Consider the following 27,154-nt stretch of genomic DNA (forward strand, 5'->3'; position numbering starts at 1 on the left):
AAGGGAGGGAGATAGGTAGAGGAGGGAGTTAGAGAAGAGGAGGGAGAGAGAATGATGGAGAGATAAAGATATATAGAAATAAAGGGAGAGAAAGGTAGAGATCTAGAGAGATATACAGGGAATAGGGTGGGGTGAGGGAGGGAGAGATAGAGAGAGATAGAAAGAAGGGGGAGATAGAGAGGGACATAGATAAATAGAGAGAGATAGGTAGAGGGGGAAGAGGGGGGAGAGTTAGGTAGAGGAAGAAGTGAGAGAAGAGTGGGAAGAGAGAGGGAGAGAGATAGGTAGAAGTGGGCATGAGAGAAGAGGGGAAGAGATAGCTAGAGGAGGGAGAGACATAGAAGAGGGGTGATAGAGGGGAGAGATAGAGAGGGAGACAAAAAAGAATATGGGATAGATAGAGAGTGATATAGAGAGATATAAAAAAGGAAGAGATGGGGAGACAGAGATAGAGAGAGAAAGAGTGAGAGAAAAGGAAGGTGATAAATGCAAGTAATAGAGAGAGGGATAGAGATATAGATGGGAAAGATAGATACAAATAGAGATAGAGATAGAGATAGAGATAGGGTGGAGAAATAGGGAGTTTGAGTCTATATGAGTGTGAGAGAGAGATATGGAGAGATAGGAAGGGAAATAAATATAAATAAGAAAATACAAAGTGAGGAGAGAAGTAGAGAGAGGAGAGGGTATAAGTAGAGAGATATATAGATAGAGGGAATGATGGAGATATAGGAAGACAAAGATGTAGGAAGTGATATATAGAGATAGGTGGAGAGTGGGAGACGAGCGAATAAGAGAGAGATAGAGATAATAAGATATAGATAGAGAGGGAGATGGAGAGAGACAAAGGAGGTGATTAAAACTATTATTAATATTTTTTTAGGTTGAATGATAAAAAAATAAATTTGCTATTGTATTTTAGGTTGAATGACTATAATTAGTTGTTTGCTATTTTAAAATAATTTAATTATTATATTCAAATAATAAATAATTTAACGATCAAACAATTAATAATGATTTTACACTTTATTATATAAAAAATACAAATACTTATATTACTTTATTAAGACAATATGACTAACATCTAAAAATAGCCTAATTTAAATATTTACCATATTTATGATAAATAAACTATTAAGTAAATTGTTAAATGCTTTGTCTTAAAGATAAGAGATGGTGGTCGTTACATTGTTTAAATTAATTATAGAATAAATTTTCAAATAAATTTACTATTACATTATATATATTTAATTTACATTATATTGATACAACATGTATATGGTGTGAGGGAAGTGACATTGAGGATTAAACATATTAGTCACTAGGATCAACAAAATAATGGCCACTTCCAAAATAATTACTACAATCGAATCGGTCCTCTTTCATGCATGTTGAAGAAAGGCAACATGTAGTGTGAGAAAAGACGGTAAAGGTGTATAAATACTACTAAAATGATTTGAAAACATTTTCCTAGAATTAGTTTGATGCAAAAATTCTAAGAAAACATCACTTGGGTAAGTGCACAAAGATGGTGGTCAAAAAGGGGGGTATAAGTGGACACTTTTTTTTTCTGAAATCAGGTGAACCTGAACTTAGAGGCAAAATTTGAATGTCATCCACTCAAGATATGAAGATAATAAAAGAACAAATATTGTAGTACTTTGAATCTAGTTTCCAAACTACTAAACTTTTTCAAAATTGGATAAGATTAAGGGGGTCAAATCCTTCGTGCACGAAAAACGGACTTTGATTTTTTCTAAAAAACATAACATAATGTCTGACGTGTGCATCAAAAAAGTCATAGTTAGATTTAGTATTTTGACAAGTCCTTTGGCAGAAAGATAGTTAAGAGTGAGCACTAGAAGATGTGTATTTTTTTGTAATTTTTTGTTGAGTATTTTTTTTATGATTTTTCCAATCGAGCACATCCTGAAAATTAGGTACCTATTCGTGCACGAAGCATAAGTTGCACTAAACAAATCGAAAATACAATTATTTTTTAAATTGTAAAGAATCAAGTGCACTACAATAATATATAAAGTTTTTTAAATTTGGATAAGTATATCAAAAGTTATTAAAAAAATGGTGCACCTATGTCTGTGAGAACTATGGAGACACTGGTAAAAGAAATTCAATAATAATGTTATTGTTGTTCAAATTTTAAAAAAATTATATGGTTAGAAAGCTCAGAAGATGGGTGAATATATGGTGGCAATTTTAGAAATACCCACTTGATGAAGTGTAAACCTAATGATGACAAAGTCGATAAACCAAGTTGATAAAATAAAACATGTCAAAAATGAGAGAAATGGAGGGAAATCAAACTTCCAAACTGTAGCTTTGTCATCCAGACCTATTTCCAAGCCTAAACAGTCAAAAGCGCATACGGGGTACTTATGGTATAGAAAGCGCGTATGGGGTACTTATGGTGTAAGAAGCGTGTGCACGCTCGTTTTACTATAAACAACGTGTACGCACTCTTTTTACTATAAACAGCGCGTACACGCTATTGTATATATAATATGTGTATATACATATAATATATGTAATATTTAATATGTGTATAATATGATATTGTATATATAATATGTGTATATATATATATGTGTGTGTGTGTGTGTGTGTGTGTGTGGGTGGGTGTGTGTGTGTGTGTGTGTGTGGGTGTGTGTGTGTGTGTGTGTGTGTGTATGTATATAATTATATATAATATATTAAGTATATATATACACATATAAATGTATAGTCTCCCCCTCTCAAACGCATACAAAGTGCCTCTTGTTGGTATTTTGGATGTGTTGCACTGGTTTTGTCATTGATGTCAACACTTGTCAACACTTATCAGCACTTGGAAATCTTTGGTTATGTTCAACGACATGTTCAGTGACTTATGCATAATCACTAGTATCTGGTTCACCAGCAGGTTATATTGTTCACCGGCACTTGGAATGACTTGGAGATTACTTGGTTATGTCGAAGACATTGTTTGGACACTTTGTTTTGGTAATTTGTTCATTGGTCTAATCGGATTTGCATATTTGATGTTACCGACAAATAGGTCTAGGTTATGGACCAGCAAGCATTTTTATTCCAGATCAGCACGACACGTTATGAAGATGATTTGTTATTATTGTAAATGCATTGAGCAGACATGATGCATTGCATATTGATTCATTTGTAATTGATTTTATTGTAATATCTTTTAGTAAGCTGACCTACTCATTTGGTCTTAGGTTTTGGTATATATGTAAGATCTCATTTGTGAGATTGACATGGATATGGTTATGGGAATGTAATAAGTGGTAGAGCATAAGGTATATGTGAATATAAGCAAAGCTATACATGCAAACATCATTCAAGATTCAAGGAAGTTTTGAAGAAGGCAAAGCAAAGCTTAATCGGTACTGAATCCAGCATATGAAGATGCTATTTTGAGCAGTACATTATCATTGTATTTAACCATCCAATTATAGTCAATGTGACTCCCATTTTGTGATTGAGCAGTAAGCTCTAGGCAGTTGGCCTTTCTGCATGTGCAGACTCCATATTGTACACACATACTATCTTCAGTAGTATATTTGATTGTGGGTAAGGCTTCCCACCATGGTTTTCCCCCTACAGGGTTTCCATGTACAAATATCTGTGTTATGTGTTGTGGATGTTATTTGTCTTTTTGTTTCATACATTAAACTTTACCGGTACTGCAATTAACTGTTAAAACTATCTACCAGCATAAAATTTGGATTACCGGTATAAAGCATTAAGTTTGGGTAAGTTATATTTGGTTTGAAATTTATTGACAACTGATTCCCCCCTCTCAGTTGTCTCTAGGATCTAACCTCTCTCTCTCTCTCTCCCTTCCTCCATACCCCATCCCTCTCTCTCTCCCTCCCTCTCTCCCCTTCTCCCTTCCTCAATACCCCATCCCTCCCTCTCTTCCCTTCTCCCTTCCTTCATACCCCATCCCTCTCTCTCGCTCTCTCCCCTTCTCCCTTCATCCATACCCCATCCCTCTTTCTCTTCTTCTCTCCCTCCCTCCCTCCATACCCCATTGCAACTGTAACTGCACTCTATAGAAGTAAGTGAATTTATTCCTTGTCTGCAACTTCCTCTTTGATTTTTATCATGTATGCTCTCCTAAGAAAATTGACTGATGGATTTGTGTGTGTGTATTTAATAGGAGGAATAGGGTTTGAAATTGAACCACGGGTGCATTACCGTGACAAACAAGGAAACCTGCAACAATATTCTTCTCGAATGTGTTTTTAATGAGCAGAGCAGATGTGGAAAATAGTGTCAACAAAGCAACATGATGAGTCAGAGTACCTGCAATATGTTTTTCAGAAGGAAACAACCGGTAGGAAGAAAAAGAGGGAGAGTAACATAGATGATGTCCTAGAGAATGATAGTGGTGGGTATGCGAGAGTTCCCATTTTGTTACACAATGCCTGTCACCTAAAGAAATTAAAGTTTGTTGCATGCATGGCAGTGGTAGTATATGATGATCATCACTTGTCAAACGGCTTGGAATGATACATACCCATGAAAGAAATCAAGTGTGTAATTCCTATAGGCACAATCGAGATCAGTCCTATAACCTTGCAAATTTAATAGCATCATATGTTTTAGAACTTAGGAAGTACTCTTAGGATTAGGTCAAGCTCTTACACTTGCTTTTTAGCGAAGCCTCGTTGTTTGTTTGCTTTGAGTCTCTCTTATGCTAACAATGGTCTAACTTAGCTATATCAAAACTAAACTATTGATGTTCTATTGTATGATGTTCTATTCATAACTTTAAATTTAATATATCATTTTATTAGCCCACCATATGACCCCTTAGGTGTCATTAGAGGTCTATTGTTTCCTAAGAGGTCATATGGTGTCCTATGACCCCTTAGGACACCATATGACCCCTTAAGACACCATACGACCCATAACAACACCATATGGTGTCCTAAGGGGTCATAGGATGTCATATGACCCCTCAAGACACCAATGACCCATAACAACACCATATGGTGTTCTAAAGGGTCATATGGTGTTTTATGACCCCTTAGGACACTATTTGGTGTCGTTATAGGTCTTATAGTGTGCTAAGGGATAATATAGTGTCATATGACCCCTTAAGACACCCTATGACCCCTTAGATGTTGTTAGGGGTCATATTGTGTTCTAAGGGTCATATTGTGTCCTGGATTCAATCTCTCTTCCTCTCCCTCCCCCCTCCTTCTTCTCTCCCTCTCTCTCTCCCTCTCCCTCCCTCCCCCCTCTCTCTCTCCCTCTCTCCCTCTCCCTCCTTCCCTCCTTCTCTCTCACTCCCCCCTACTCTCGCCCCTCTCTCTCTCTCCCTCTCCCTTCCTCCATACCCCTCCTTCCCTCCTTCTCTCTCACTCCCCCCCTCTCTCTCCCTCCCTCCCCCCTCTCTCTCTCTCCCTCTCTCCCTCTCTCCCTCCCCCCCCTCTCTCTCTCTCCCTCTCCCTCCTTCCCTCCTTCCCTCCCTCTACCTCTCCCTCCCTCCCCCCTCTCTCTCTCTCTCCCTCTCCCTCCTTCCCTCCTTCTCTCTCACTCCCCCCTACTCCCCTCTCTCCCTCTCTCTCTCTCTCCCTCCCTCTCCCTCCCTTTTCATTCACATTTTTTCTACTACCAATAGCGCGTACAGGGTACCGAACCTATTAGTTCACTACCCTACCATAACTTTTTTAAGGTGTAGGAGCACGTACGCATTACTTATTACTTGTAAGTGCGTACAGGGTACTGAGCCCATTATTCGCTACCCTTCAATAACATTTTTTAAGCTTAGGAGTGCATACACGCTACTTATTAGTACATAATGGGGAAAAAAAATATCGCTGGGCTTGCCAACATTTTATGGACTAACAACATGTATGCCGTTATTAGTGTAGCGCGTACGCGGTACATAAACATAGTTTTAGTTGCCCAAGAGCCTCAACGGCCTCAAAAGAAGTTTTTGAGGTCATTGAAGGCCCCACTAGAACTATGTTTGCACTTCTATCACTGTTTTATACATAGAAGTAAGTGAATTTTTTGTTTTTGTATGATTTCAAATAATTGAATTGTTGTTCTTATTAGTTTTGTCAATAGTATTGTGATTGTTTAATAGTTTGATTCCAAAAACTAGTGATAAGATGCATATTTATGGTTATTTGTTTGTTTATGAACTTTTGTTTATATATATATGTAATATGATTCTATTTAGGACAATCGATATCAACCATGGGAAAGAACAAGTGAGGAACGATGGAACAACGAGAGGTTGAAAAGGAAAGACAAAGGCATCGTAAGAAGAAATTACGTGACATAAGAACAATGGGAGAAGAAGGTATGCCATCCTCAACATCTCAATTTGATTTACCAAATGAAAATAATGCACCTAATGAAATTGAAGAAGAGACATTTGATTTGCCGTATGAACCTAATGCAATTGAAGAAGATACTGCATTTAATAATCAATTAAATGATAAACATACACCTTCTCTATTTGATGAATTGAATGTACATAATGCACCGATCTTAACACCTCCTAGAATCATTCGTAGGAAACCAAAGTATCTAATTGACATTGATGAGAATATATTGAAGCCAATGCCCAATAAAATGAATGAATGAACTTGTAGGAGAATGGTTAAAAGAATATGGCAAAACTATTTTGAAAACTTAAATCAAACCGCAAGATGTCAATTAATTGTTCAAATGATTAAAATTTTGAATTTTAGAGAGACAGTGAAAATTCTAAGCCTAAGATCATCTGAAAGTAACAATGAAAGAACTATTGTGAGAAATCTATTCGATACATATTGAGATATTGGTCCAAAATGACGTACTAAATGTTCTAATGCTACTCAACGTGTCATTACATCAACCATAATGAGCAAGAAAATTAAAAAAGATCATTTGATAAGCAAAAGAAGTAAGTCATTAAACGTTAGTAGATCAACATTAAGTAAAGCATTAAAGAGGCGGGAAAAAATAGAGGAACCTAACAATAATTCTCTTTGGGCATTCTTGGGTAGACTACCACGCAAAGACAAGGTTGTTGTTGATGCACTAAGAACATTAATTGAAAATTTTTGGTATGACAACACAAGAGTTTCACCCAACCAAAGAAATGTTTTTAGAAGGCGAATTGGGTCTACAAATCGTGAGCCACATGCCAAACACTATTTGGATATGACTCAAACTAAATTTTATGAAAGATTCCTTCAAACAAATCGACCATATGTGTCCTGGATTTGAAGAAACAGTCCGTCAAATTTTGACAATTTTTTGGACTCAGGGCACTTGAGAGATCGCACCGATATGGTATGACTCTTGACATTCTGGTGCTTTGGGATACATGACAGGGGCATGCCTAGCATAAACCTACCCACCCAGACACGCTCGCGATGTCGGTTTGTGCACATGACGAAAAAAATTTGACCATTGCGAGCGTGAGGGTGCTCTCGCACCAAACACATATTGTTGTTTATATTCATATTGTTGATTTTTGTTGTTTATATTCGTATTGTTGATTACATATGCAAATATTCATTTAAATTTATAAAAGGGCAGCCACCAAATACAACGAATACATAATAATAAACTGAATACAAGGAGTTTTGTAGGGTTAATTCAACATTTTAGAAATTTTATCAAATCATATTCCACGATTGCAATGTTTTATATCATATATTTTTGTTGTTTATATTCATATTGTTGATTACATAGGCAAATGATCAATTAAATTTATAAAAGGACAACCACAAACTACAATGAATATAAAATAATGAACTCAATACACATTTTATTGGATTGAATATCGATATTTATATATTTAAAAAAAAGGCATGTTTGCCAAGTCAATACAAGTATTACAAAAAATGTGGCATATGCCATGTCCAAATCGATATACAATAAAAATGTAGAATATATCTACATGTATTGGTCATTCTATGACCAGAACTAACACTATATGATCCTAAACTTGTGGTGGATCATCAAAATCAAGCCTCTTCGATGCAGTACATGGTTCTGTAGATGGCTGCAAAACCACAATTCAAAAGCCAAGTTAGAATTATTTTGTAGAAAATAGTTCACAATTAACAACATAACTATGCATTTAACTATAATTCCTTTGCAATTGAAATGTAGATTACCTCATTGGCTGATCTAGGAGCTAATGTCTTCGCTCTCCTCTCCTTGTCACTCTTAGGAGTTTTCTTGAAGATATACTTTAATGGATCCACGTTATGGCCACACCGCGAAGGGGTCTATTGTAGATTAAATGTACAATTAATACAATGTAATAACATAAATATATTAAAAACACTTAAAAGCTATAATATAGAGAACAATGGCGTACTTGTGCCTGAGATGCTTCTCCAATGGACTGAGGATGACTCACCATCAATGGAGAAACTGTCGCTATTACCTATACAAAAAATGTTCAAAGATTAAATACAATTAATTTAATGATAAGTATTGTAGGTTAAAAACAATTAATTTTACATATCAAACAAAAGTGTACCGAATCCTGAGATGCGTCTCTAGTGCACGGAGGAGGGTTCACCATTGATGAAATAGGTATGGATATTTCCTGTATGAAAAAATTATAAGATTATAATATATCACAAGTTCACATGTACGCGTGCATATAATCATGAAATCAAGAAAATAAAGTAGAGATACATACCTCTACCATCTCTTGATCCACGGGTGAATCAGGTGCATTCAACAAATCCACATAGCTCAATGGCCATTGTACATGTAAAATAGACAAAAAACACTAATCAATCTACAAACCCCAACTAATACTCGATTTCAACATTTTCAAACAATTGTAGAACTAAAAATGTGTTCAATTACCTTCTTCCCATGTTTTGGCATCTTCGAGGAATTCTTTTTCATAGGACGAGCCCTAGACGTGGAGGGGGTACCCTAAAAAAACAAAATTAACATGAGATATTAGTACTAATAATAAGTTAAACATAATTTTAAAAATCTAAAATGAAATGACTTGCATATTCCATCAAAACAATAAATAAAAAAGGTTTTACAAAATATGATACCGTATAGCCTTGTAGGCCAAAATCGATCACTGAGAGCGTGATGTCATCAATCTGGGACATTTGGTCCCCTATCAACACCTACAAACGAGAAATTGGACCAAGCATTAAAGATAGTTAGTATATCTTGTACTTTTTTGAATTCAAAGTGTACTATTATATTTTAACATGTTACAAAATTTATACCTCGGGCATCGAAGTTGCAGCTATAGTAACTGGGGGAGGAGTATGGGATACCGCTACTACATTCTGAAATGCATATTATTTGTCTCAATTTAAATTGATGTATAAATGAAAATTCATTTATGTAATTACAAATTTAAAGTGACTGATAAATAAAATGCTATGAATTCAAATCAACACACCTGTGTTTGTTGCTCATGGGCAAACACCATGTCCATCAACTCATCTGTCAGCATGCAATCCTCAGCCATGCGGGCCTGACATCTACTCCCGCAAATTGTGCACGGATGAGATGTGGATCCATCTACACCGACTGCATCATCTATCCCCAAGTATATCCTCGAGCAACTAACAACGCATATGCTGGATGGGCTCTTTATCGCCACCTGGAGCAACTAATGACTCATTATCAAATACAATAGGGTGTGCTAACAACGTCCCATGCTGGATGATGGCACCAGTCAACATTGTGGCCGCCTGAAGAGTTTGTAGCTCCATCGACTCTTTCAGCTCTACTGGGACAACCTGATGCACCTTGGGTTTGGGTGCTAGGGGGCGGCAACTCTTCATGGGTAATCGCCTACGGGCTCTAGGTCTATCTTGGGCAGAACCACCACCTCTACCATGGAACTCTCTCATGTCAAAATAGTTTGGGTGCACATTGAGCACAAACTCACAATATAGTTTTGTCAAAAAATATAATGGCACCTCATAATTATTACAAGGTGGATCATCAAAGACCATCTACCACCTCTACCAAAAAAGATTCTTCATCTGCACATTGGTACACCAATGTATGAGAAACCTCTTTACATTAAAAGGTAATGACTGACCAGTTTTGGGATCAACTAAAAGGGCACACATTTGTTGTTTACTAATATTTTTGTTTTTTACTCCCTTGTATGATAGCCCATCGGCATAGAATTGACGACACCTATCCCTAAAGCTTCCCCATTTGGTAATTTGTGTGGAAACAGCTATGACACCACTAGCTAATGTTTCTAGGCTAGTGGTGAGGGATTGATGATGCTCAAGTTCAGATGTTTTCAATTTAACAATCAATCTATTGATTTTAGACGTATTTTGTCCTAACTAATTAATTAATTGCTCATGTGTTTCAGGTGTGCGGTCAAAAGGAGGAATTGGGGGTGTATCTTGTGGTTTTTTAGGAGGTGCATTTGGTTGTTCTTGTTGTGGATTAGAAGAATCTGGTTTTTGAAACAAAAAATGAAAAACCTAATCAAAATTAATGAAATTAAATTCAAAATGTAAAACAAATTGAACAAACGGGAAAGAAAGACAAAAATAAACAAAAACTAACCTTGATCCATAGTGTCTGGAGGAGAAATATAGCACCCTGTTCGTGGTTTAGGAGAGAAAATGAAGAAAAAAGAAACTAAAAATGCGTTATTCACGAGAAAATAAGACCCAGACTTTTTTAACAAACTTTTTTTTGACAAGCACCGTGTACGTGGTTCTTTTGGGATTATTAGCGCGTATGCGCTCGTTTTCCTATAAGTAGCGCGTATGTACTCATTTTCCTAGAGGTAGCGCGTACACACTACTTTCCCTAAAAGCAGCGCGTACGTGCTACCTTCTCTAGGCTCGGGAACAACAAACCTAAGCACGTACGTGATCATTTCAAATTTTAGAACCGCATATGCACTGCTTTTTTTTTCATGTTTTTTTTGGGTGGTGTCCACTTTTCTGACCACACCATCTTTGTGCACACACCCACTTGCTAAATACAACATTGGCAATCTTGATACTTGAAAATCTACAAAATTTAAAATCTTCCAACATTAGAAAGAAGAATTAGTAGTGAGTATAATGCGAAGTTCTTACAACATTATGGGAATATAGACTGTAGCAAAGCTCATGAGGAGGGAAGGGACCATGTCTCATATTGAATTTTGTTGTGGTGCTTAGTGAACCTTAGTTTGATTGTCCAATGGCATATATTGGGACATTATAGCCATGATTTTAGAATCTATGTATCACCACAAAACATTTGAATATTTCAACATTGTAGCATTTTTAAGCTAAGACGTGATTAAGATGTGGAGCTAATTGAAATCAAAGGAAAAAACGGAAAAGCCTTAACCATAAATAACAATACCTGCTAAGATAGGTAAATAAGAAGTGTGAAGAACCAACCAAATCTTGAAGCATTTTTGCCTGCAAAATTAAAAAAACAAATCACACTAAAAAAAGTCAAAGATATTTGATACTTTAAAACAAAGAAAAGAGTGAATATAAGGAAAATCCAAAAATTACAATTTTTTCCTTAAATTGAAGCCAAAACAAAGAATGATTTTTTAAAAAAATTCCAAAAAGGTAGTACACAGTAAATGTATTATAAAGAAATTATTTTTCTTTATGTGTAGGTTAAAGGATGTCTCCCTTCAATGAAATCAAATCAACTAATTCCTTCTTTCTAATACACTTTTGGAAAGAGAGGAAATAAAAATCAGAGTATTGATTTTTTTTTTAAAATCCTAAAGCACAAATTTCTTACCAATGCATGTATCTTGTTTTGAGATATGTAGGAGAACTCCCTTAAACTTGTAATCAAATCCTTCCAATTTATTTTTGCATGTACAATCAGTTCACTGAACTTGTTACATCCCACTTGTGCCCTAAATATTTTGATGGTATTATATGCACTAATATACTTGTTGCTTAATATTGTGGAATATTGATTCATAATGCACATGTCTATAATTTAGCTTTAATCATGAATTTGACTAACTACATGAATTTGACCTAGTGTGCGAAGGGAGATCATCGTCCTCCGAGAAGGGAGGGGAACTATCATCAGGTCGAGAGGTAATGACAAAAGAACTTAATGTCATCTGGAATTCTAACTTGTAAGTTGAGCTTTGTTGAGATGAGTAGGGTTGGTATCATCAATTCGATGTCAAACCAGGTAAACCCTAGTGGTCAGTCTAGGTGTTTAGGGTTGTATCGACCTTGACTTGGATAATGTTAATCATTTAAACACAAAGAACGATTTAAGCAATCAAGAATATAATTAAAGGTTTATTTTAAACACTATATATTCCTTTTGTCAAATGAGTACCTTTAAGAGATTGTGAGATTTTATTTTGAGGCATCATTCTATACATATATATATACATACATGTATACATATGTACATATGTATACATATACATATGTATATGCATATACATATATATTACAACAAGACTCATACTTAGCATAAGATTATAATTGCAAAATATTATCACCATAAGACTTCAGATTAAATTCAAAGGACATTAAGAGAGAATCATCGAGGGGGGCTTCCTAAAAAATAGAGGACATTAAGAGAGAATCATCGAGGGGGCTTCCTAAAAAATAGAGCTGGAGCTGCTGAGCTTTTTTAGGAATATTTTAAAGCTGGCGGTCCCATGAATTTTGTTTTGCACTTTAGCTTCTAAATTTAAGGATGTCACGAACTTTGTAGTGCAGATTAACTTAAGTTTAAACTCCTAAATTTAAGTAAATTGGTAGTAAACAAATTTAGTTTTTTTTTTCTAAAATTTGTGTAATTGACAAATTGCATAATACATTCCTAAGCTGGTGGGGCAATTTCTAGCCCCACTCCATTTTCACCAGCTTAGATTTTCAAGCCTAAAAGGTAGGGGCTCTATTTTTTAGGAAAAGATTCTAATTAATCACATAGCCAAAAAATATTTTTTTCATGGGACCGCCTCTTCCTTAAAAATAGAGCTTAAGCCCCCTCCATGGGACCCTGCCTTAGGGTGCAGTCCCATGAGGGGGCTTAAGCTTCTATTTTTTAGGAAGAGGAGGTGTCATGGAGAATTTTTTTTTTTGGCTATGGGATTATTTGGAATCTTTTCCTAAAAAATAGAAGCTCCCACATTTTAGGCTTGCATATTTGAGTAGGTGAAAATGAGGTGGGACTAGAAATTGCCCCACCAACTTAGGGATGTTATGTGCCACTTGTCAAACATTTAAGTTTAGATTTTTATTAAAAACATGTTTTGGAGGGAAAATGATTTTTTTTACTTGCGTTATCAAGTGCACATAGTATAGAAGACAATAGTATCACATTCATGAGACCACCTTGCTTCCATAAATTTAGGAGCTTAAATTTTTAAGTTGCACTCCACTACAAAATTCATGGGACCATTAAAATTTTCCTAAAAAATTTCACCAGCTCCAACTCTATTTTTTAAGAAGCCCCCTCCATAAGACCCCTAGCGTTAACCAATGTGAAATTTTCTTTATCATCGCCTTCTCATGAGGAATGAGTGAGGAATTATACGGCATGACTAAGCTCTTTATTCGGTAAAGAAAGGAAAAACGTATTCTTTCCTAAATTTAAAATAATTGCATCTCTGTACATTCTTAAGCTGGTACAATGAATTAGAGAATTTTTTAGTCTTACAGCATACTAAACTTTGTTGCTTAAAGAAATGCATTGCTTTTTTTAAACCCTGAAGGAAGACCAGAGCACCATCTATCAGTATTGTCTCATACGAACAATACCGAGGAAGAAAACAATAAATAACATTCCATTCTTTGAACAAGAACAAATGGCTAATTGAGAGAGCCAAGAATTGGGACAAGAGTTTCCTTTGATTATGAAATTTTAGTAAAACTTAATTATTAGCTGAGTAAGCTACGGTTCATGGTTTCTGAATAATTTAACAACAAAAAAGGAGCGAACTGTATTCAACTCAGCATCAAATGTCAGATATTAGAGACTATTTACTGGCCACTTTTTCTGAAATAAACTGCAATAGAGTTGTTTGAAAAGTATTATACTTCAAATGCGGTAATTTGATACTGCTAAATCTGATAATGGAAATGACACATAAGAGTGAGAATTAGTGTATTCTTCATACCTTTTTAATAAAGAATTCTCGTGAGAGGGCAGATTTAGTACACCAATAAAACTAAACCTATATTTTCACATCTAGGCTTAAAATAGAGCAACACTTTTAATCTTCATAGTCACTAATTAGAACCCAAGAAAATGAGGACAAAAAATCATACAATGGGATTTGCAACACTTCCATCCATCACCACAAAAGTTGCAAAGTTAATTGTTGAGAAGCACTCGACATCAGAAGACATTGTCTAATGTTTGTGCAATGAAGTTTGATAAAAGTTGGTTCATAAAAGCCCTAGTGAAAGAAATGATGAGAACATCAAAGGAGTTTTTGTGTTTGTCATGTTGTCGCTTGACACTAGATTTCAATGGCAGCTTGAACAAAAGGCAATCAATATGAATGTGGTTCTTTTGGCCTTAACAAGTGTGGGAGTGAGAGGCATTATGGTCAAGGTGTACAATCAGTGTGGATATAGAGATCTTGCCAACATGATGGCCAAGCATGGTTGGAGCTCCATGAAAAATATTGTATTTGGATTTATTTGCATAGGAACTCGTTTCCAAATGCCTGGATATACTATCATTTGCCATCAAGAGTATATTTGTTGTGGGGTTATTAGTGAAAAGCGACACATATGAAAAATCACTTTTAACTTTTAGAGAAATTCAATGAAAAAATAAAAATCAATTTAACAGTCAAGATGATCCACATCATCTTATGAGAAATTTACACCGTGGATGTCTAAAGTCAGGTGCTTCATTTCATATAAGATACGCCTTGGCATAATAAAATTCATTTTCCCTCTAAAAATTTTGTTTAGACTTTTAGATGTTTGACAAGTGGCAAATTATGTTTCTAAGGTGGTAGGGAAATTTCTATCCCCACCCCATTTGCACCTGCTTAAATATGTAGGGTCTCCTATTTTTCTAGAGAAGATTCCAAATAATTGCGTAACATTTTTTTTACTTGTTCATGGGACCTCCTCTTTGAAAAAAATTGAAGTTGAATCCCTCGTCATGGGACGTTACACTTAATGTATACTCTTTAAACGTTAAAAGTTCTTCTAACAAAGAAAAGGTTGATGTTAAATCACTTGTATTTTCATGCCAACGATAAAATTTGAAAGTTTGGGTAAGGTAGAGGAAGAGCACTTACCACCCATGTTTTATTACGAAATTTATTACGTACTCACTCAACCCCCCAATTACTAACTTTGAAATAACTATTTAGTTTATTAATAAATTTCACATTTATCGCCTCTTGATGGGCCTAAAAGAGTTTATCCTTTACACAGTGAAGTTAGGATAACAAAATGGTCTCCACTAGAACAATATTGGATTAAAGTGAATTTTGACAATGTTGCACAAGGGAATCTAGGACCAACAGGTGCAAGTTGTGTGGCAAAAGATTGTAAGGGACGAATAATTGCTTGTTGCAGTCAAAGATTAGGTTGGGGCACTAACAATGAAGTAGAAGCACATGCAACTTTTCTAGTTGTTTGAATGGCAAGAAAGTTGAACATGAACAATCTCCATCCTAAAGGGGATTCACAAATTATGGTGAATGAAATTGCATAAGGGCATTGTGGAAAATTGAAATAGAGACAAAATCATCTAGAGCATTAAGAGATTGTTGCTTAACTTCAATAAGTTTAAAATATCACATGTGCTTTGGAAGGACAATATTGATGCTGATACTCAAGCCAACATGGCATTCTCCCTCCAACTTGGCAAAGTAAAATGGTCTTTTGTGACCTTTGAATTGTCATAGGGTGTGGCATGAGTAACTAGAAAGTTCAAATTTGAATGGATAATAATTATTTGTTAAGGGATGAGGAGGATGGTGTTAGTTGGCATAGGTTGTATTTAATGAAGTTGATGGATCATTCATGAGTACTACATTTATTATTAGTCATGTGTGGGCGGCTTCAAAACTACTTCGGAAAATGAGATGACCTCTACAGTGTGCAAAAGGACAAGGGGGGAAGATCGAAGTTGGGTTGCAAATCATAGTAAGCATAGATTGGATGAGGTGGAGATGTGAGAAAGTCCGACCAAGGAGTATTTTGTGTGTGGTTGGCGGATGTGATTTCTCTACTAGAGTATGGCAAGTTAGTAGATTTCCTATGTGTGAGAAAGCATGCTTCTAAATCACAACGGTTACTTCATACAATCACAACAAAGAGGTGGTGTGAGATTTTTTAGCTAAATTTATTGCATGGCAAGTGATAGGTTGGCGATGGCTTTATTTTCTGATGTGGATGGATAACAAGTTATTGCAAGCTTCGGTGCCAAGTGAAGCAATTTTGTCTGTGAAGATTGTTGGCAATTGACACTCATTTGATTGGTTTCAATATGTTGTCATTGATGGAAACATGGCAACATGTTCCGGCTTTCATATTGTGGTTTGGTTGTTTACTGACAAACACTTCACCGACACCGGCACTGGCAGGTATCTTCACTAGTAGGAGGAATTCTTTGGGTACCGACATTGCAGGCTGACATGACTTCATCAGGTTACAGGTATTGGAGGCCGACATCAATTTGGGAGATCCGACAATCGGCAATTGATTTTGAGCCGACATGTATATATGTAATTGAGCTGACATGTATATTCACTTTGTAATTATCTATGTAAGCCGACATAAGGCATGGATGATTGTAAGGGTATATAGGTCAGTTGATTAGATCATTTTGTGATATGATGATATGTTGTGAGTAAATGCGAGATATGTGAGAGAGATAATGCATGTGAGGATATTTATGTAAGAGGATATTTTTTTAAGGGTTTAGGGTTTCAGATCAGGATAGACAGAGCTTTAACTGGAACTATATTCAGGAATAGGAGATACTATGATTGTAGCTCACTCATTTCTCCAAATTGTAGTCTTGATTTCTATGTAGTCAATGAGACTCCTTTTGTGATTGAGTAGTGTGCTCTAAGCTATAAGCCTTCCTGCAAGTGTAGGCCTCTATATTTTGTAATATCTTTTCATATGGCCAGTGGATTGATATTGTCTTGTAGGTCACAAATCCCACCTTGGTTTTTCCTCTTTGAGGTTTTCCATGTATAATTCTTTGTTTTATGATATTCATTTATATGATTGGCTTATTGATTACTTTACTTCTTTCAATCTTATATGTACCGGTTTACCAGTTGGTGAATGCATGTTTTAATAAGGTTAAAATTGATCATTCTAGTAGAACATTGATTCATGCCCCCTCTCAGTGTTCTTGGATTCCAACAATTGGTATCAGAGCTTTGTGCCTCAGAGGAAGTTTAATAGCTTGAGGGAGATCCTGAATCCGAAATCCATGGATATGAGTTTGGAGAAGCAACTTGAGGTAGCACTTGAAGATTATGATGTCGAAAGGATGAAGAACTTGAAGTTACAAGATGAATTGAATTTTGCTCAGGAAATCATTCTTATCCTACAGGAGAGGTTGTCATCTGTTCAAGCTAGGAGGAAGGAACTACTGCAAAATCATGACAATGAAGAGAAGGATGCCCTTAATGAAAGATGTCAGAAGCTTAGTCAAGAGAACATGGTCATGAGGAATGAAATGCAAGCCATAACTATGAGGATGTCAAAGGAGATTGAGGACCAGAAGAAGAAGGAAGAAAAACTTGCTATATCTCTGAAAGACAAATTTGAAGAATTCACCTAGTTGGTTCAGGAAAATGATATGTTGAGAATTGATTTAATGCAATCCTAGAGTAATGAACAAGAACTTGAGAGACAAATGATAATTCTGAGAGGTGATCTGACTGTTGCAAGTGATTACAAAGACAAATTCAAGGTTAGTCTAGCACAACTTGATGAATTATTGAAAAGACAAAGACAAAATGGAGATTCCAGTGGAATTGGATTTGAACAAGGTCAGACCTCCAGTATTATAAATGAAAATCAAAACTAGAAGGCACCGGTAAAGAAGCTTAATGCTTATAAATTTAATGGTAGATGCTTTGTTTGTAATAAATTTGGTCACATGGCTAGGCAATGTAGAAATAGAGCAAATTAGAACTATAATTATGCTCCCGATCAATGTTCTAAATGCAATAAGTGTGGTCATAAGATAGAAGATTGCAGAATGAATGTTAAATGTTATGCATGTGGAAAATTTGGAAATATGGATAATCAGTGTAGGTTAAGCAATTATACTGGTTTTAGCAAAGCAATTCAAAAGAAAAATGTTACATGTTATGCATGCAACAAGGTTGGACACATAACTAAGTTTTGTAGAAGCATAAATCCACAAGTTAACAATGATGGATCAAATGATAAAGGAAAAGAGAAGGTCAATGAAATTCGGCAAGATCATACCAAAAGATGGGTCAGGAAGTTAGATGAATAATCAGTAGATGGAAATGCTCTGATTACTCAACCGATAGAGGAGGTTGCTCCCGCACCGGCAAGAAGCTCATTTGGTAACTGAGGTAGATGCCTTAGGGGTAGGAAAAATTCATGACAATATTGCTTTCCCTGGGAAGAGGTTTTGGAAGATGTTCCAAACATTGGAAATGCTTATTCGACATGGAGATGTTCTACTGAGATCCGGTATCTTTCATTAGAAGTCATTCATATCAATGACAAATTAGGGTTTTATTGGAGGTTAAAAGGTTGAATTCACTTCATCTTTGATCACTTTGCATTCAGAGCGATTCAAAGCAAGTCTAAGGCAATTTTGTGTGATTGATTTCTTCTTGAGCGATTTCACCAGTGATCGGAAGAGTTCCTTAGGGTTTCACAAGCAACTATTTCACATGTATTTATCTTTCATCATGGAAGCGAGATCATCCTCTGAACCTACTTTTATTGTAAATCCTACTATTGTTGAGGTCAAGGATTGTCCTAGGCCGATTTTCAAACAATGTCTGCATATTGCCACCTTGGATGATTCGGTTGGCATTTTTTCTCGTGTCATGGAAGGAGTCATATATGTTAAAGATGTCAGAGCTTGAATTCATTGTCACATTGAGGATTTGGGAACCAATGATATTAAGAGCATGTATATGAGCGAGTTAATGGGAGATTCTAGAAAGATCAAGCCCGAGTACAAACACATTGAGGATCTAGGGTTTACCAGCATTTTGGATATTCCCAAATTTGAAGATGAGATTGTTAGATATGTTTTGAGTAGAGTGCATGGAGAATTCATCTAGTTGGACAGACCTTATAATATTTTGAAGGAGGCGATTAGGGCCATCACTGGTTTTCCACAGATTGGTCAACGTCCAGAGAAGAAGACTTCTAATGATCAGGTTAACAATCTCACCGACGCAACATCAGATCAATGATCATTGAGGGTTAGCACCATCACAGAAAGTGACCTCAGATTCAGAAGCATGGTTATTGGATACAAGGTAGCTCAATCAAACCGTCTGAACTCTATTTTTAGCTCCTGCATTTATGTAGCACATAAGATGATGAAGGAAAATGAGAAGTTAGATCTTTGTGAATGAATGTTAGATGAATTGTTAATTAACCTAGGGAAGATCAAAGGAGAGAAGAAGGGAACATTCCGGTATGGAAACCTTATTGTTCATTTGATGTTATTTTTCATTAATGAAACTCCAAGTTTTTGGAAGAGACAATGGGCATTTGATATCCCGGTAGGAAGGCAACTGAAACAATCTGTTACTACATTGGGTAGTCAGCGAGATGATAAGGTATGGGGTTACTTTAAGGCATTCCAAAAGGCTACAAAATCTAGGGAAAGGGTTCCAAAGTACATTGTTGAGAAATACTCAACCGAAATACACTTCATGGTTAAGAAAGATGAAACTTTGATGAAAGTTGTCAAGCCATGGATGATATGGATTGAAGAGATGGGTTATGAATTCGATGCACAGATTCTAGATGTTTATGCAAATTTATTAATTGATACATCTATTGATGAAGCGAAAAAAACCTTTGGTACTGCAAAGCAGAAGAAGTAAGAGGTTGAAACTAAGTTTAACTAGAAGAAGAGGGAGAAATAGCAGGGAAAGGCAACCAAATTTGTGGAACAAGTATCTTAGGATATCAAGGCATTAATTGATGCTATTCCAGAAAAAGGAAGGAAGAGCAAAGAGCTTGAAATTTTTATTGAGCCAATTGCATCAGACTCTGGATCTGAGGACAACACGCCCTTAGCATTCAAGAGGGTATTGAGGAAGAAAGGAGAGGAAACTAAGGAAGAAGCCAGGAAGCAACCAGTTAGGAAGGTTATAATCAAGGTACTAACACAAAAATGAGCTCCAAAGGAAACACCTTCTGCTCCATCCAGTACTGGAAGAAGAAAGAAGATGAATGGAATTGATCTGGCACTTGTCACTATTAATGTAACTATTATTCCACCCAAGACTTGTGCAGAATTAGTTGATGAAATTACTAAGGATGACATGTTGAAAAATGTACAGTTTTATTATAAGCATTTAGATAATGATGAACATAGAGAAGCTGAGGAAGTAGTTTTATTGTATTTGGATATATATAAGAAAGCCTTGTTAGAAATTGAAAATCAAATACCAGCACAGTTATATAACAACTTATATGCTAGAAAATTATTAGCTATGGTGGAGGACAGGCATATAAAGATTCAAGAGCTATTGGCTACTTGTGCATCCATTACTCTAGAGGAGTTGGACAGGACTCTTGAGGTCGCAGACAGGAAAATATTTCACAGCAAGCATAGAATAGTTAGTCTTATGTTAGGTAGGGTTAATGAGATAGTCACTAAGACACACAAGGCATTGGTTCAGTTCTTGTCTACAAACCCTGGTTTTTACACTTCACCGGAAGCTAAGACAAACACTACAGACATCTCGGTTGAAGGGAAAGGTAAAGGTATTGTGGGTACTTCACCCTCAATTAAAAAAAATATTAAGATATTGGATATAGGGCCCATGACAGAATCTAATGTACAAGACACAGAGGTGATACCGACAGATGTACATATATTGGAAGATATAGAGAGTGTAAAGGTTGCAAATGTACAGGTTACTAATGTTGAGGACAATAGTCCTCCAAAACAAAATGTAGAGGTTGAGGTCATAGTTCATAAGGAGGAACCGACAGTAACTGTTATTGCACCAAGTGGTGAAGCCATCAGTGCAAGAGAGGAATCCATAAAAGTTAACAAACCATCAGAGGAGAAGAAAGAGGAATTTGATAGGGAATCAATAGTGAGCGCATAATTGTTGTCAATTGACACCTCATAGGTAGAATAGTAAAGCTTAACTAAGATGACTTCTACTGAGCTCATGATGATGGCTACAAAGAAAATGATGAGGGGAGGATCAATGGAAAATGGAGTCATTGATCAGTCTATCCCAATTTTGCATAGACTTGTCCCAGAGTGCAAATTCAACAAAGGAGCAAGCCCATCCAGCAAGCTTAAAATAATCATAGAGAACATTTCTAAGGACTTTCAATCTTTACATCAGATATCAAACCAATAGGCATTGGAGAGATTTACACAGGCTAAGAGAGCTACATTTGATCAAATGATTGAGTCAGAGAAGAAGGAGATTGATGATAAGTTGAAGTTGATTGATAATGCTTTGAGGAGGTGAACTAATATTTATAGAGTATGTTGTAACATAGGATTACTTACAATATATTTTGATAAAAGGATTAAGGATACTCAAGAGGAGATTGTAGGTTTAGTCAATTCTTTTGATGGTTCACATTCTTCGACTACATCTATTGATGGTCAGATTTTGGTTTTGGAAGTTCAAGTTTCAGCTCTTGAGAGATATAAAGATAAAATTATAAGGAGAACCAGAGGTCTTAGAGGTTTGGTGAGTCCCCAGTTGGATTCATTAAGTGTACATAAGAAGGAGTGTATTGATATGGTTGGTAAGCCCACACTGACATAACTTAAGGATATAGAGTCATATGCTCATATGCTTAATGGGCTTGTATCTGTTTCCAGCACACTCAAATCTAGTTGGGATACCTATCTAGAGCTTTTGGAGAAAGCCTATCCGGAAATTTTCAAATATATTCAACTCCGGTAAGGTATTTTTGGGACATTCTTTGTACAGACTTTCATTCTTCGTCCCGGTTTTTGGTTTTTTTTTTTGGGCATTGATGTCAAAGGGGGGGGTATAGGTGAAAAATATATTCTTGACATCGGGAGATATGGAGGTATGGAGTATTTTGTTCAAATCATGATCATAATGAATATTCAACTCAGGGGAAGTAGTCTCAAGATGAAACCGACTGATGGAAACCATTATCATTTTTCACATGCATGTTGCCATCAATGCCAGAGGGCGAGATTATTGACAATTGACACTCATTTAATTGGTTTCAATATGTTGTCAATGATAGAAACATGGCAATGACTTTCATATTGTGGTTTGGTTGTTTACCTACAGACACTTCACCAGCACCAGCACCGGCAGGTATCTTCATCAGTAGGAGGAATTCTTTGGGTACCGACATAACAGGGAGACATGACTTCATCAAGTTACAGGTATTGGAGGCCAAAATCAATTTGGGAGATCCAATAATTGACAATTTATTTTGATATTTATGTATATATGTAATTGAGTCGACATGTATATTCACTTTGTAATTATCTATGTAAGCTGACATAAGGCATGAAGGATTGTAAGGGTATATAGGTAAGTTGAATAGATCATTTTGTGATATGATGATATGATGTGAGGAAATGTGAGATATGTGAGAGAGATCATGTATGTGAGGATATTTATGTAAAAGGGTATTTCGGTAAGGGTTTAGGGTTTCAGATCGAAACAGATGAATCTTTAACCGGAACTATATTCGGGCATATGAGATGCTACCATTTCAGCTCACTCATTTCTCTGGATTGTAGTCTGGATTCCTATTTAGTCAGTGAGACTCCTTTTGTGATTGAGCAGTGTACTCTAGGTTGTAAGCCTTCCTGCAAGTGCAGGCCCCTATATTTTGTAATATCTTTTCATATGGCTAGTGGATTTATATTGCGAGTCACAAATCCCACCGTGGTTTTTCCTCTTTGAGGTTTTCCACGTATAATTCTCTGTGTTATGGTATTCATTTATGTGATTGAATTATTGATTGCTTTACTTCTTTTAATCTTATATGTACCAGTTTATCAGTTGGTGAATGCATGTTTTAATAAGGTTAAAATTGATCATTCCAGTAGAACACTGATTCATCCCCCCCCCACTCTCAGTGTCCTTGGATTCCAACAAAGACTCTCAGATTCAATGTGTGAAGGAAGGTGGCACGATGCAGGAAAATTTATCCTTCTAGACCACCAAACCCATGGTGGCATTTTGGGGAAGGATCTTGAACGAATGCCTAACTCACGTCTTCAAAATCATAGAGCCAACCTTTCAAAATAAGGTGAAAAATGTCCTAGGAGATGAATACTTGAAGAGCCAATATAGATATCAAACCAACATCGATATTGCCTCCCTATTTTTGGCTTGGTGTCTTGAGTTTGAGACGAAGGATTATGTGTCCTGGCTCATGCACTCTTGTGTGAAGGATGATTGGTGTTGGGGGTTGGCAAGCCTAATTGGAATAAATCGTCAAGGGGAAGGTTTCGTGTGTCTGGGTGGAGATTGGCTACATGTCATAGAATTCATTCCTCCTCTTCAGCCCTTCCTATTGTGGAGTGAAAATGGCCACAAAGAGATTAGATGAGCCTCTACTCAAATTGGCCTATAAGGTATAAAGGATTTCCTCAAGTCTAGGGAAGCCCAAATGCTACGGGAGGAAGTGGAAAAGTGGATGTCGAGGGAAGTAAACCAGGAATAGGGGGAGGAAATCACAAATCCCAAAAGGAAGTGTAACAAGCCTATTGGATCCTTCAGCTCAAAACACCACTAACTACTATAGGAAGGTACCTCCTTGACCATACAGATCTACAGTGGGGATCTTGGTGAAATGGTGGGAGCAATGACAACTGAAGACCATGAGAAGTGAATTATGGAGTAGGAGTAGAGTTCCTAATATGATAAGTCATGTTTATTACTTGATACTATATGTTGTATTGGGATGTAGAGCCCATTTTTTAAGAATTAGTATGTAGACTATGGGCGTATAGGGCTAGAAGTTGTAGGTTTTTGAATGTCCAATGAAGTTTTGATTATCAAACTTGTTGTAGACTTTGTAAATATTTTTTGATAATTAATATAATGACACAATTAATGATAAAAAAATCACATTTATCAATAGTCTCTCACTTTATTTTTAGTAGATAGAATTTTTGGACTTTAATTGGAGTTGTGCAACTTTATCGGTACCCTTAGTGCACAACTAGTAAGGTATTTGTGTATAAATATTGGCCTTTTTTGAGGTGGTTGTAGTGCACAATTATTGGGGCATTTTTAAGCAAGTATCAAGTGACACTTTAAAATAACACTTTTTGACCCTTGTGTGCATAATGAATCTCATACTTGATATACTGTTTAGGATTTGTGGGTGCACGAAGTTAGCTATAACAGTTACTGATATGCTTCCCCTAGTTTGTGCTTTTGAGTTATTGCCTTGCAATAACTAGTCAATGAAGACAAAATTGGTTGGTTGTGTTTGCATGTTTTTGCAGATAAAGATTGACAATGTTTGAATTTGAGATTACCATTAAATATTTCAATTAAGGTTTGAATTTGTGGGTACCATTAAATATTTTTTAAAAGGTTTGACTACATATTTTTTGTTTGTGGATCATGGTTCTATTTTAGGATATGTCCATATTTTTAGAACATCTAAGGATTATAGATAATTTTCAACTAGGAGATTTTTATCACAATGTCATGTGTAGTTTTGGATTACTTTCAATGAGAGTTTTGGTAATGATGTGTATTGGCATTTGACTAAATTGGTAAATATTGGCATTTATACCAAGAAGCCTACCCTTGGAACTATATGTGTATTGGCATTTGACTAAATTGGTAAATATTGTTGTCGATATGCAACCGGTAGATGATTGATTGAAGTTGTGAGATTCATGTTTGATGGATAAGTTTTGTGTTCTCATTGATGGAAATAATGCTTTGTAGTCATCTAAGTCCTAGAAGCCAATTGGTAAGGTATAACCAGTACAAAAGACAGTTTGATAGAGAACCGACAATTAGGACTTTAACTGGTAAACAGAGGACAATGTTACATTCAAGCAACTAGTACAGGAGATTCTTGAAGAGTTGGGTGATGTGGTTTCAAAGAAGTGTTGGAGACTGGCATTTGGAGCTATGTTCATGACCGCATTGGTAGATTCAACTAGATGAGCAAGATTTCATGTATAGAGAAGATAAAGTGGAAGAACACTTAAGCGGTAGTGATATAACTCACTTAAATCGATAAAATGACATAGGTTTTTATTTCTTATGTCAGTGGCCAACATAAGTAAAGCATGCAATGCAAGTTTGTCTATATTCATAGAACCTAGGAAATTGTTCCAAGGTTGTAGCCGACTAAAAGTGATTGTTAATAAAAAGTGTAATGAAGTATGAAGTCGGTGTGTGTAAGTGTATGAGATCATTAGCAAATATTGTGAATGTGATTTTGTGATGATTAGGGGAGCTCTGTAATGAACTATTGTTGAAGTTCTGAGGATTTGAAGTGGATCTTACCAAAAATAGAAGGTTTTATATGAAGATCTTTTCACTATTATTTTCCTAACAGTTTGTGGCAACAAAATCCCCTAACCGGGTAGGTCCTAACATGCCTTAATTTGTAAATCCCATAACAGGGTACTCTATATCATAGTCTTAAATCCTCACATGAGGTTGATCCTAATAGGTCAAAGCTTCTAACTAGGCTTATCATTGAAACCCCTTAACCAGGTGGCTCTTAACCGAGTTTGCTCCTAAAAGGGCATAGTTGTAAGACCTTAACCGGTCAAGATTTCTATTTTGCAGATAGTGAATCTTGTGGGTACCAACTCCCCCCATGGTTTTTCCCTTTTGGGTTTTCCACATATAAATCTCTTGTGTTATGTGGAATTCTCTTTATAGGGTGATTGCATATGTGGTGATATTTCTTATATGTTTGATAAGTTTTAAGGTGTTAAAGTTGGTGATCAGATTCTTACTGTTTTTGCTTGCACTGATTCAACCCCCCTCTCAGTGCCTTATAAGTTTATCAATTAGTATTAGAGCCAAATTTCCTTAAGGCTTAATCTTTTGGAAGGTGTATACACATAAAAATGACTATGAGTGATTAAATAAATATTTTATATTTATTTAATGATTATTCTTCTATTAAATAGTTAATTTGAAAAGATTAATTTATTTAATTCATTTCATATTTTTCTATTAATTAATATTTTATTAATTAATTCATCTATCATATTCCTCTAATTAATTAAATATCTAATATTTAATTATCCTTTTAACCAAGTTAATTAAATATCTAATATTTAATTATCTTCTCCAAACAATTAAATATCTAATATTCTCCTATCCTATAGTCTCAAAATATTAAATAATTTCTGAATTATTTAATTTCTTTTCCAACTCACCTTCCATCTCCACTTCATCTTCCCTTTGCCAACTCATCAAACATGTGGCTAAGGAAATTAATATTTCTTAAATATTAATTCATCATTTATCTCCAACCTCCAAATTTAATGAGAATTGTGTACGTACACATATTTCATAACCTTCTCCTATATTCTCTCCAACATCCCTACATCTTAGGAAGGACTTGAGTCCACTTGTCCTATCATGCCTAAATCTTCTCCAACCATCCCTAGATTCTCTCAGTCAGCAACCCAGTCAAGGTGAGATGAGTGACACTTGTCTTCTTCTTCCCCCTTTCTCTCAACCTTCACCTTTGCTCACAACCATCCAAATCTGCAGATCTCATCATGACCGTTGATCTGAGCCACATCATCTCATCCTCTCAAAGTCTATAAAATCAAGAGCTTCAGTTGAGAGAGAGTTAATCTTCAAGAATCTTCAAGTTAGTTTTCAAGTGAATTTGCAAGCTAATTATTTATAGCCATGAGTTTTAATCTTGAAGAAAATAGCAATTATCATATAGCATAATCATGTAGTATTGCATATCATAGCATCAATTAACTACAAGTTATCAGTCCATTC

The sequence above is a fragment of the Cryptomeria japonica genome, chromosome 1 (assembly GCF_030272615.1).
Source record: "Cryptomeria japonica chromosome 1, Sugi_1.0, whole genome shotgun sequence".
Lineage (NCBI taxonomy): Eukaryota > Viridiplantae > Streptophyta > Pinopsida > Cupressales > Cupressaceae > Cryptomeria > Cryptomeria japonica.